Source organism: Mustela nivalis (assembly GCF_964662115.1).
Source record: "Mustela nivalis genome assembly, chromosome: 17".
Lineage (NCBI taxonomy): Eukaryota > Metazoa > Chordata > Mammalia > Carnivora > Mustelidae > Mustela > Mustela nivalis.
The window spans coordinates 48547302-48559936 of record NC_139036.1 but is presented as its reverse complement, the minus strand read 5'-3'; the positions used below and the strand labels follow the sequence as shown (position 1 = coordinate 48559936).

The 12635-nt window shown below is 41.6% G+C and overlaps 1 long non-coding RNA gene across 2 annotated transcripts; it reads right to left on the bottom strand.

Annotated features, from left to right (window-relative positions):
• Positions 1–4060: 4060 nt before the first annotated feature.
• On the bottom strand, positions 4061–11831 carry LOC309851409. Of its 2 annotated transcripts, XR_014304759.1 has the most exons (3): positions 11633–11817; positions 9464–9642; positions 4061–4535 (listed from the first exon to the last, which is right to left on the bottom strand). It is a non-coding gene; the product is annotated as an uncharacterized lncRNA (long non-coding RNA). The 2 variants fall into 2 exon arrangements; XR_014304758.1 differs by lacking the exons at positions 4061–4535; positions 9464–9642 and adding an exon at positions 11120–11250 and having other exon boundaries at positions 11633–11831.
• Positions 11832–12635: the final 804 nt, after the last annotated feature.

Below are 12635 nucleotides of genomic sequence, written 5' to 3'. Positions count from 1 at the left end.
ATAAAAATGAGAAAAACACCTCCCCAGCTCTCTCGGGATGGCTCCTCTCCTAGAGAAAGGTGGGTCTTTTGTTTTTTTCTCTCTCTCTTTCTAAGAAAAATAAACTCATTCACTGCTTAGGTGTGAATTCTTGAAATGACTCTGTATATGAGTCCTGAGCGAAGGACCCTTTTCTTGAGATTGAACAGAAATAGCATTCACCCAGGGGGGGAAATCAGCTCACCCCAGCCTTACCAACGTGTATCTCATTTCAGCAGCCTCAAGCCCAAAAGGAAGGGGAAATGCACTGAGGTGAAGGCATTTTATCTGAAATATATGAGCCCAGAGTGAGATGCAGCTGCTAAAAGAAATAACAAACTTCTGCTGCAGCAATATCTTATGTCTCAAAAATAATAATGCTAGTGGACTGACCAGATTCAGGGGGGATCATGTTTTCAAGAAAGACACTGGAAAGCTTGGAGAACAATAGGGGAGTGAGAAGGCTTGGCTCCATCACCGAGTTCCTTCACAGGAACTGAGGCTAAGCAGATATTTTGTGAAAGAACCAGTTATAAGTTATAAGGTGACATGTTTAATTCCAATTTAAGAAAAGATATTCTAGCAGCCGAGATCTCCAAGAAAGCAGGCTGCTTTGAAGGAAGGTATCCTTCTTTGGGAAAACTGGAGCCAGAGTGGGGATCCAAAGAGAATGTCCATCATTCACCATAGGGCGGAGTGCCTGGCTGGCTCAGTTGGAAGCGCACGCAACTCTTGATCTCTGGGTGTTAGTTCGAGCCCCATGTGGGGTGTAGAGATGACTAAAAATAAATAAACTTTTAATTAAAAATACTGAAGAAGAGTTTCCTGAATTAGGTGTGCTGTGGTTTGAGAGATACAGTGAAGCAAATATATTCATCCAGAGAGGAGGCTGACTAGCCACAGGCTAATTTTATATTGGAGGGAGTCACTATCCTCTGTAGTCTGGTCCTCAGCTTTCTTGAGCTTGAAACTCACTTATGTCCATGCATCAGTTTTGTGGGACTGACTCATATTAAACAAACTCATAAGAAGAAGATGTATAAACCAGACCATTACTTATTATTTTGCAATGGAGAGGCTATAGCAAAGATGATTCAGCAATCTGATTATTAACCAGAAGTTTGCTTGTTGAGCACTAAATTGAATTGCAGCTCATGGTGGGCTAATCTTCCTCATTCGGGTTTTAGAGGAGTGAGTTCTCTATTTCCTTCTAAAGACTAAACCTCTCCAGTCTCTACAAAGCCTGTGTACGCCAGAGTCAGTGTCTCCAGCCTCTGGAGGCTTGTGTTCTCGAGGCCCAGTGTACAGATGTCCTCAGATCCCCTTCTTTCACATGCTCTTTAAGTCAAGTGGAATAAAATTAATTAGGCTTAAGCTTTCTCATTTACAACCACATCTCAGACATACCTGCTTGCTTGAGATTATATTCAAGTCACCCAGATCCAATGTGGGGTGTTCCCGAAACTCTTCTGTTGCAGGAATGTTGTGAATGCCCCGAAGCCCACACCCTGAAATGTAGAGGCAGAGAGCCGGCTGGATGGCTCCCACGGGCTCTTAGAGATTTCCCGGGTGGCACCAGCCTGGACGAACTTGCCAGAGTCCGGGTTGGGTCTTGGGCAGCGTCTGGCTCAGCAACGACACTAGAGGTGGAAGGCACAAAGAGCTCAAAGAGACAGATCCACGTGAGCCAGAATGCCACTTTATTAATTTGCAACAAGAAACTGACTCAGGCAGACGGACATGCTTATGTCTGCCCGTCTAGCCTTGTCTTTCTATACACAAGTCACATGGGAAGTCAAATTATCATCAGGGTGCTTGGTAATGTAAACCAGAGCAAAAGGAATCTGTCATAGGATTGGAATGTTTGACGGTATTGGTTTTTTGTAACCTAATGTGTCTGTCTTCATAATAGGCACATACACTTGTCACGTGGAAGAATCTAAGAGCCTAACTGCCTTCCTCTCCCCTGCCAATTTCTGGCATTTTTAGTGTCTCTTTCCGCTTAGCAAATATTTATTGAGTGTCTACTATGTGTTGTAGAATAAAGAATTTGTGCCAGGTTCCTGGCATGGAGCTCCTAAAAGCCTTGATATTTCCCAGGTGATAGAAGTGTCATAGTTACTAATGAGATTTCCGGATGACACTTGAGTTTTGCTAGCGAGGTGACTCTTGGAGGTCTCCTCGGTAGCTTCAGGAAGGGATCTGGTCACCAGAAGGACCAACCATGCAATTAGAGAGGCAGAACTTCGAGCCCACCTGACCTCCAAGGAGGGAAAAGAGGCTGTAGATTAGGTTCAGTTGTATGGCCAATGATTTAATCCATCTGGCCTACAGAAGGAAATCCCAATGAAAACTCAGTGGGCTTCCTGGCTGGTGATGTGCTAAGGGAGTGATGTTCCCTAATCCGTGGAAAGAGCACACAGAAGCTATGCATTTGGGACCTTTCAGATCTCATCCTATATATTTCTTCGTGTAGCTGGTCCTGATTTGTCTCCTGTATCATAAAATTGTGATCATTAAGTGCAATGCTTTCCTGTTCTGTGCTTGGTTACAGAAAATTAGCACACCTGAGGGAATCAAGAGAACCCCACGGTCTGCAGCCAGGCGGTAGGAAATAGGAGCGGTATTGCTATGGGGCGCCCCCTTTAAACAGTGGGGTCTGCACTAACTCTGGGTGGTTATGGCCAGAACTGAACTCTAGTCCGCCAGCTGGCATCAAAATACTATATTCCGGGCACTGTTTTAGGAGCCAGAAATCTCAGTCTCCCTCATCCTTCGACAAGAGTACAATATTTGCTTTGTTTCCCATGCGGTAGATCGTGGTCACGATTTCAGGACCATCTTGATGGTGAGCAGGGTCTCCCCAGATTCTTCAGACTTTCAAAGACAACCCCGAGGTTTACTCCCACAGGGACCGGACTGATCCTGGGATGTTAGGACATCGATCCTCCCCTACTGTGGAAAATAACATTCAATTACAGCATTGAGTGCAATTATTAAGAAGCTGTACCTGTTAGAGAGAAAGGGGAGACCACGTGAAGGTGGCTGGAGAAGCCATGTAAAGTCTGGTTTGAAAAATGACTGCGGTTCACGGTCTCAACCAAGGAGGATGCGCGCTGTAGGCCGACAGCAGCACATGCGGCTGGGGAGGTATGAGCGATCCTGAGTCCACCCAGGCCCCAGAAGCATGATGGCACCCAAGGGAAGCCCCCCCACCCCACCCCATGGCAGAAAGTGCTGGAAAGCCTCAGTGCCCTATGGGCAAACTCTCCCTCAGACAACGGTGAGTCCAGGAGAAGTGAGTAGCTGGGTTTTTGTGTTTGGTTTTTTAACTCTTTGCTGTATTTTCCTATCACTCTACATTATTTGTAATGGAACATTTGGAAAATAAAAGGGTAGACACGAGAACTATAGAATATAGGCCTCGCTTCACTACCACTACACCTCCCCAACCTTACAACATCTCCATATATTTCTTTCCCAGCTCCTTTTTGGCTATCGTTGTTACACGGGGGTGGGCAGTGTCTACACTGCTTCAGATCCTGTGTTGTTTGCATGACACCATGACAAAAAGGCTTCCCCATTTATGTTTTGTGCGTACAGTTTCTGGATCCAGCTCTTATTCAATGAAAACTGTTCAAAATACTATTAAAAACTCTTTGTGGGGCATCTGGGTGCTCAGTGGGTTAAGCCTCTGCCTTCAGCTCAGGTCATGATCCCGGGTCCTAGAATCGAGCCCCATGCCGGGCTCTTTGCTCAGCGGGGAGTCTGCTTCCCCCTCACTCTCTCTGCTTGCTTGTGAACTCTTTCTGTCAAATAAGTAAATAATAAAATCTTAAAAACAAAAACAAAAACAAAAAACTTCTTTGTAAATGTGAAATCTCCTAACTGCATAATACGTTGTCATGGGGACAAACCCTAAGTTATGAACATTTCAGGCAGTTCACAATCGTAACTAGTGTAAAGCTTTCTGTGTCCCCATCATTTGAGGAATGGATAAATTGTGACATACTAGAATAGTACAGAGCAGGGTTTGGGGTTGTTTTTGTTTTTCTAAGATTTTATTTTATTATTTTTAAAGATTTTATTTATTTATTTGACAGAGCGAGATCACGAGTAGGCAGAAAGAGAGAGGAGGAAGCAGGCTCCCACCAAGCAGAGAGCCTGACACAGGACTTGATCCCAGGACCCTGAGATCACGACCCAAGGCAAAGGCAGAGGCCTAACCCACTGAGCCACCCAGGCACCCAAGATTTTATTTTTATGTGATCTCTACACCCACAAGGGGGCTTGAAGGTACAACCTGGAGATCAGGAGTTGCATGCTTTCCCAATGAGCCAGCCAGATGCTCCCAGAGCGGGGTTTCTTGGCCTCAGCACTACTAACATTGACGCTGAGATGATTCTTTGTTGTGCACTACAGGATTGTGACCAGTTTCCACCTTTCCCCCACCTTAGCTACTGGGTACCAGTAGTGCCTTCTACCTCCAACTGTCTTCCAGCAATGCCAAATGTCTCCTGGGGACAAAATTGCGAACCACATTTGTTGCCATAAACCAAGGAAGATAAATGAGTTGCAATTACAAAAGCAAAATATAGATCAGTCTCATAAAAATGATCTCAAGTAAAAAAAAGTCTGACACAAAACACCATATACTCTGTAATTGCATTTCTGTAGGTTCATAAATAGACAAAACTAATTCAGGATGCAAAAGGTCAGGATATTTTTGGGAGTTAGTACTGGAAAGAGTGTGGCAGGGGCTAGGTGGTGGTTTCTGAGGTGTTGGAGTGTTCTATTGTTTGACCTAATAATTTTTGATATCTTGCATAAGAAATGTTACTAGTTTATATTAGTCAAATCCGTTGGCTGATTTTTTGTGATATTTTCCATCCCTTTATAAAATCCTTTAAAATGTGTATAAATAGGGGCGCCTGGGTGGCTCAGTGGGTTAAAGCCTCTGCTTTCGGCTCAGGTCATGATCCCAGGGTTCTGGGATCGAGCCCCGCATCGGGCTCTCTGCTCAGCAGGGAGCCTGCTTTCGGCTCAGGTCATGATCCCAGGGTTCTGGGATCGAGCCCCGCATCGGGCTCTCTGCTCAGCAGGGAGCCTGCTTTCCTTCCTCTCTCTCTGCCTGCCTCTCTGTCTACCTGTGATCTCTGCCTGTCAAATAAATTAAAAAAAAATTTTTTTTTAAATTAAAAAAAAAATAAAAAAATAAAATGTGTATAAATAATACATATTCTTTGCAGAATAGATAATACAAAAGAAAAAGAAAAATCAACAACAATCTTATTATCTAGAAATAACTACTATGGATATTTTGGTGTATCAGTTTCCTGACTTTTTTCTACACATTATATGTGTGTGTAAATATGTTACATAGTTTCTTTTTTTTTTTTAAGATTTTTTATTTATTCATTTGACAGAGAGAGAGAGAGATCACAAGCAGGCAGAGAGGCAGGCAGAGAGAGAGGGAGAAGCAGGCTCCCCTCTCTCTGCCTGCCTCTCTACATGCTTGTGATTTCTGTCTGTCAAATAAGTAAATAAAATCTAAAAAAAAATGTTAATAATAGGGCGCTTGGGTAGCTCAGTGGGTTAAGCCTCTGCCTTCTGCTGGGGTCATGATCCCAGGGTCCTGGGATCAACCTCACATCAGGCTCTCTGTTCAGCGGGGAGCCTGCTTCTCCCTCTCACTCTGCCTGCCTCTCTGCCTACTTGTGATCTCTCTCTGTCAAATAAACAAAATCTTTAAAAATATATTAATGATATGTTAACATTTTCCTGGTTCATTCAGTACATGATTCCATCATATGTACGTATGTACATATGTATTTAGAATATTTTTAAAAGATTTTTTATTTTTACGTAGTCTCTATACCCAATGTGGAGTTTGAACTCGTGATCCCAAGATCAAGAACCCCATGCTCTTCTGACTGAGCCAGCCAGGTCATTTTTAATGACTGGAAATGACTCCCATGGTCATTTTTAATGACTGAATTCCTAGACATTGTATTGCTGGGCCAAGTATATGGTAATTTCAATGTTTTTGCTACATATTGCTAATTTGTCCCCCAAATACATTGTACCAGTTCACACTGACCAGCAATCAATGTAGGTATGTAATAATAATAATAATAATACTTCTCTACATTTGGGATATCAAATTATCATTATTTGATATCCTTGTTGTTCGGAAAAGTTTTATTTCCTTTTTAAAGGGTTTCTGGAGTGCCTGGCTGGCTCAGTCAGAGGAGCATATTTGACTCTTGATCTTTGAGGTTGTGACTTTGAGCCCTACACTGGGCATAAAGATAACTTAAAAATAAAAATCTTTAAAAAAAATAAAGAAATAAATGTTTTAATTTGCATTTCCTTAATTGCTGGTGACATTGTAGATTTTCTCATGGATTTATTGGCCATTTGGATTCCTTCTTTGGCTAAGTGCCTGTTCTTAGTTTTTGTCTTAGTCTTTGTCTTAGAATCTTAACTCTTTGTCCATTATATATATTGCAGATATTTCCTCACAAAATTTTGTTGATTTTTAACCTGTTAGTGATTTATTGGCTATCAAATTTTTAAATTTTGTATAGTAAAATCCATCAATCTTTTGTTTAACAGCGTCCCCAGTGTCTTTGTGTCATGCTTAGACATTCTCCAACTCAAAATTATGTATATAATTTTGAATATATATCAGCCTCTATTTTTCTAGTGCTTGTAGTTAAAACTTGATTCCATCTGGAATTTATTTGGATACGTAGTATGAGGTAAGAATCTAATTTATTTTTTTCTAAAATAGCTAGAAAGTTGTCTAACCCATTTGCCAAATAAATCCATCCTTTCCTAAATTTGAGATGTTACCTTTGACATAAACAGTATTAACTTCTAAAAAATTTAGGTCTATTTCTAGATTTTCTCTTACTTCCTCTGTCTACTCCATGTTTATATTCAGACATTGTTATAATTAGAGTAATTATAACACACCTTTCTTTTTAAAAATTGCCTATCGCAGTGTTTTGTTTTCCCTAGCATACTCTGCTAAATTTTAGAAATTCTGTTGGATGTTTTGAATTTACATTAAATGGATAGGTTTATTTGTAAAGGAATTGAGAGTTGTCCCATATTTTCTTTCTGTCCATGAAAATGGCATATCTCTATATTTCTTTGAGTCTTCTTTCCCCCATTAGGATATCATTTTCTTTTTTTTTTCTTTTTAGGATATCATTTTCTTGATCTAAGCTCTAAACACATCTTTATGTTAAATTTATTTCCGGTTTTTTTTTTTTTTAAGATTATTTATTTATTTATTTGACAGACAGAGATCACAAGTAGGCAGAGAGAAAGGAGGAAGCAGGGTCCCTGCTGAGCAGAGAGCCTGATGCAGGGCTCAATCCCAAGACCCTGGGATCATGACCTGACCTGAAGGCAGAGGCTAAACCCACTGAGCCACCCAGGTGTGCCTGGTATTTTGTATTTTTGATGTAATGTAGAAAAGATCTTTTTGTCTTTTATATTTTCTAACTGCTTTTGGTAGGTGTATAGAAAAGCTACTAATTTGTATATCCATTCATTTTGTATATCCCAATCTGTATATTTCTCAAAATATTCCAAACTATCTTTTTTTTAAGTTTTTATTTATTCATCTATTTTAAGTTATCTCTACACCCCACATGGGGCTTGAACTCATGACCCTGAGAACAAGAGCCACACGCTCTTCCCTGAGCCAGCCAGGCACACCTCAAACTATTTTTCAACGGGTTTTTCCCAAAGGAAACTGTGTAATCTAAAAAATATTTTGCCTCCTCTTCCCAAACCTTTAACTTTTTTATTGCATTGACGAGAACTTTCCAAACCTTGTTGAATAATATCAATCAGTCATCACCTTTGTTTTACTAATATTTCCTCATGTATAGAGAATACCTCAAATGTTTCATTAAAATTTTTTTTATTTATTTATTTGAGAGAAAGAGAGCATGCACAAAAGAGCAGGGGGAGGGAGAAGCTGACTCCCTATTGAGCAGGGAGCCCTACAAGGGTCTCGACCCCAAGACCCTGGGATCATGACCTGAGCTGAAGGTAGATAGATGTTTAACTAACTGAACCAGACACCCAAGCACCCCACAATTTACTTACTTACTGATTTATTTATTTTTAAAAGATTTTATTTATTTGATAGAGAGAAAGAAAGGAAGCAAGTGACCACAAGCAGGGGGAGCGGCAGAGGGAGAGGGAGAAGCAGCCTTCGGATGAGCAGGGAGCCCAGCGTGGGGCTTGACCGCAGGACACTGGGATCATGACTTGAACTGAAGGCAGATGCTTAACCAACTGAGCCACCCAAGTGCCCCACACAATTTTTTTTTAAAGATTTTATTTATTTATTTGACAGACAGAGATCACAAGTAGGCAGAGAGGCAGGCAGAGAGAGAGGAAGGGAAGCAGGCTCCCAGCGGAGCAGAGAGCACGATGTGGAGCTTGATCCCAAGACCCTGGGATGACTGGAGCCGAAGGCAGAGGCTTAATGCACTGAGCCACCCAGGCGCCCCTAGTTTTATTTTTCTAAAGTAATCTCTACACTCAACGTGGTGCTCAAACCCGTAAGTCCAAGATCAAGAGTTGCACACTCCTCTGACTGAACCAGCCAAGCACTCCTTTCTCCTTTTCATTCTAGGAGACTTTCTTGACTCTGTACTTCATGTCACTGATTCCATGCTCAGTACTGTCTACTCTGCCTTTGGCTCCTTCCAACGGGATTTTAAGGCTAAGGAATTCGTAGTTGGCTTCTTTTGGGGTTCATCCTGCTGTTCTTCCACATCAACCTACTCCCTTCTTACAACTTCATGACTGCAAGGACCACGTCTTCTCATATTTATCTGAGAATGGCTAACGGTTTCTTGAAATTCACTTCAGGATTCTTTGTCATCATTATTTGAGGTGTGTTCTTCCTCTGAACATTTTTAAGGGAAGATATTTTTTATTATGAATATTACAAGCATTTACAGATTTATTGAGAATAATAGAGTTAATACTTGGATAAGCCTGACCCAATTTTGTAAAACCTTAACATTTTTTCTATATTTGCTTCATGTTTTCTTGGTATTAAAAAATTACTGTCCTTTTCTATTATTCCAAAAAATTTTACTGTCAAAACAGGATCTAATTAAAAAAGAAACTACTAGGGCACCTGGGTGGCTCAGTCAGCTAAATGTCTGCCTTTGGATCAGGTCATAATCCCAGGGTCTTTGGATCAAGCCCTGCATTGGGCTCCCTGTTCAGGGGAAAGTCTGCTTCTCCCTCTCCCTCTGCCTGCTACTCCCCCTGCTTGTGCTCTCTCTCTCTGTCAAATAAATACATAAAATACTTCAAAAAAAAAAAAAAAGAAATTACTGGTTAGTCAATATAATTAAGATGCCATAATTTCAGAGTAAACATTTAATTTTAAAAATTATACCTGTAGGGACGCCTGGGTGGCTCAGTTGGTTAGGCAGCTGCCTTTGGCTCAGGTCATGATCCTAGCATCCTGGGATCGAGTCCCACATTGGGCTCCTTGCTTGGCAGGGAGCCTGTTTCTCCCTCTGCCTCTGCTTGTCACTCTGTCTGCCTGTGCTCTCTCTCTCTCTCTCTCTCTCTCTGACAAATAAATAAATAAAATCTTAAAAAAAAATTATACATGTAGTTGGTAGTAGTCAGTCTCCAAGATGGCTGGCTCCCAATGACCCCCACTTCCTGATATTTATACTCAGTGTGGTCCCCTCTCACATTGTAGCAGGACTGGTCTGAGTCATCAAAGGTTACAAAGTCTGAACTCTTATCTCAGGTGTGCATTCTCTATTTCTCTTAGATCATTTACTCTGGGGCAAATCAGCTGCTAAGCTGGGAAGACACTCAGACAGTCTACAAGAACTCATGTGACAAGGAACTGAGGGCTTCAGTCATCAGCCAAAAAGTGGGCTTGAAAGCAGACCATTTCCACTTGAGTCTTCAGATGAGACCGCAGCCCCAACCCACCGACTGCCTGAAAGAAACCTTTGAGAGACCTGAGCAAAATCACCCAGCTAAAGCACTCCCAGCTTCCTGGGCCACAGAATGTGTCATTAATAACGTTTAGTATTTTAAGCTGCCAAATTTGGGGGTAATTGGTCTTGCAGGAATAGAAACTACTACACAGCTAAAGCCTCTTGTGTCCTCCCAAATCCAATTTTGTTCCCTTCCTAGAGATAATTTTTATGCTGGACTTGGGATTTCTATCATTCTCTTGGATGTTTTCTATTACTGTAGCAACTACTATTGTTAAAAAAAAAAAAGTCTCATGAATTGATTTTGAAGGTTTTTTAAAAAATTCTAATTCCAAATTTTGGAGCATCCAGTATAAACAGGTACTTGAACTTCAATAAATAGTCTTTTAAATTAATGATTATAAATTTGGGGAAAGTTTCCTTTCTTGATTTGGGGACTACTTTCCTGTCTAATGTTACAAGGATATAAAAATGAACATCTGTTGTTAATAATAATGATAGTTATAATAATAGCTGGTATCTACTGAGCAGTATTCCAAGTATTACATCTTTACATCAACCTAGGAGTTGATGATCTTATTACCCCAGTTTTACAGATCAGTAACTAAGACACAGAAAGGCTAACAGCTTGCCTGAGGTTAGTCAGCTAGTACTCAAATGATATCAAAACCTTTAGCCACTTCTAGTGCTCTTTATATAAGGTAAAATTTAAAAAAAAAAAAAAAGGAAAAAGAGCAAATTAACACATGATGCTAGAGGCCTCCTCTACAAGTGGCCATAATAGCTGCCTCTCCATTCCTTATCCATGTTCCCCTTACCCACAGCTGGAGAGAGCCCTATGCCTGGTAGGGAGACCCCAAACTTTCTTCCTGTAGGACCTGAGTTCTCGGCAGCCCTGTCTTTAGCAGGTTGCTGTACTTTCCCATTAACCAGCTGGGACAAGGGCACACTGAGAAGTGCCCCTGGTAAGTTCTTGGGCTCCAGACATTGTCTGGTGGGGCCATTTTCCACTTGGTAATCGTATGGATTTCACAGGCTAATTCAGGGACAGTCACCGCTGGGGCTTCTCCAACAGACTACTGTAGACTGGGTGGCTTAAGCAATAGACATTTATTTCTCAGAGTTCTGCAGTTCTGGGGCTGAAAGTCTGAGATCAGGGTGCCAGCATTTTGGGGTTCTGATGAGAGCTCTCTTCCTGGCTTACAGAAACCTCGTGCTGTATCTGAGAGAGAGAGAGAGAGAGAGGACGAGAGAGAGAGAGAGACTCCATCTTTATGACATCATCTAAATCTACTTACTTCTCAAAGGCCCCCTCCTAATATCATAACATTGTGGGTTAGAGCTTCAATATACAGATTTTGGAGTGACATAAACACTCAGCCCACAACAGTGGCTGCTTTGTCATCAGCAGCATGAGGAATCCCAAATAGCCAAGAGGCACTCTCAGCCTCCGAATGAAGGGATCCAGGCTGGTGTTTCCCTGTCTAAACATTTCTCCCTTGGGTACGGGGACCTCTGGACCCACTGAGTCCCAGGTGACTGGCAAGGAAAGCAAAAAGTTCTTCCGGTGAGTTTTGAGGGGTCATAGTGGGAAGGACCATTACCATCTCTCCTTGGTTCCTGGACCTGGAAATCCGGGCAGTGTCTAAATCTGGAAACGGTAGTGTTGGTAGAAGCCCTCCAGGCGAGGAAGACAAATCCATACCCAGAACACGGGTCCCTGTGAGGACAAGACGCTGTCCACACACCCCGGTGTTGTCATTGCAAACAAGGGATTATTGTTTTGCCCCGGAGTTGTGACCCTCCCCTTGGAGACGCGCCCTCTGCTGGCCTTTCCTAACATCTGCGGCCACAAAGCATCTAATGTGCGGGTTAGTTCCGCCCTGCTTTCGGTAGCCCTTGCTCCTTTTATTTGAAGAGTTTCAGATGTCTCCTCCTAGTGTCATTGATGATGTTGTTTGTGGTTCTGCTTCTCATTACTCTTGTTGCTTTTGTGGGATTTCCAAGAAGAGTAGAGAGAAATGTCAACTTTACTGTAGTTTTAATACTGGAATCTGGTAAGTTTCAAAGTATGACAATTCTGAATGTTGATATTATCAGATTGCATTTTAATGTTCATTCTGGCACGTATTCTGACATTCTTAAATGAATTTTGAAAATCTGGACTGATGCAATACTAATAAATGTCTGTATTTAGTCAAACTTTTAAAAATTAAAATTCCAGGGACACCTGGGTGGCTCAGTTGGTTGAGCCTCTGCCTTCAACTAGGGTCATGAGCCCAGCATCCTGGGATCGAGTCCCACATTGGGCTCCTTGCTTGGCCGGGAGCCTGCTTTTCCCTCTGCCTCTGCTTGCCGCTCTGCCTGCTTGTGTATACTCTCTCTGACAAATAAATGAATAGATAAAATCTTTTAAAAAATTAAAATTCCAAAGTAATCCAGTATAAAGAGGGGAAAAACCTACCAACACTGTTAGAAATAAAAGTACTGGTTACCCCAGAGGAGGTAGTGATTGGAAAGGGTCAAGGGTCAAGGGTCAAGGGAGGGATTCTGCAGTGTATGAGATTTTATTTCTTTTTTTTCAAGCTTTTTATTTATTTATTTGTC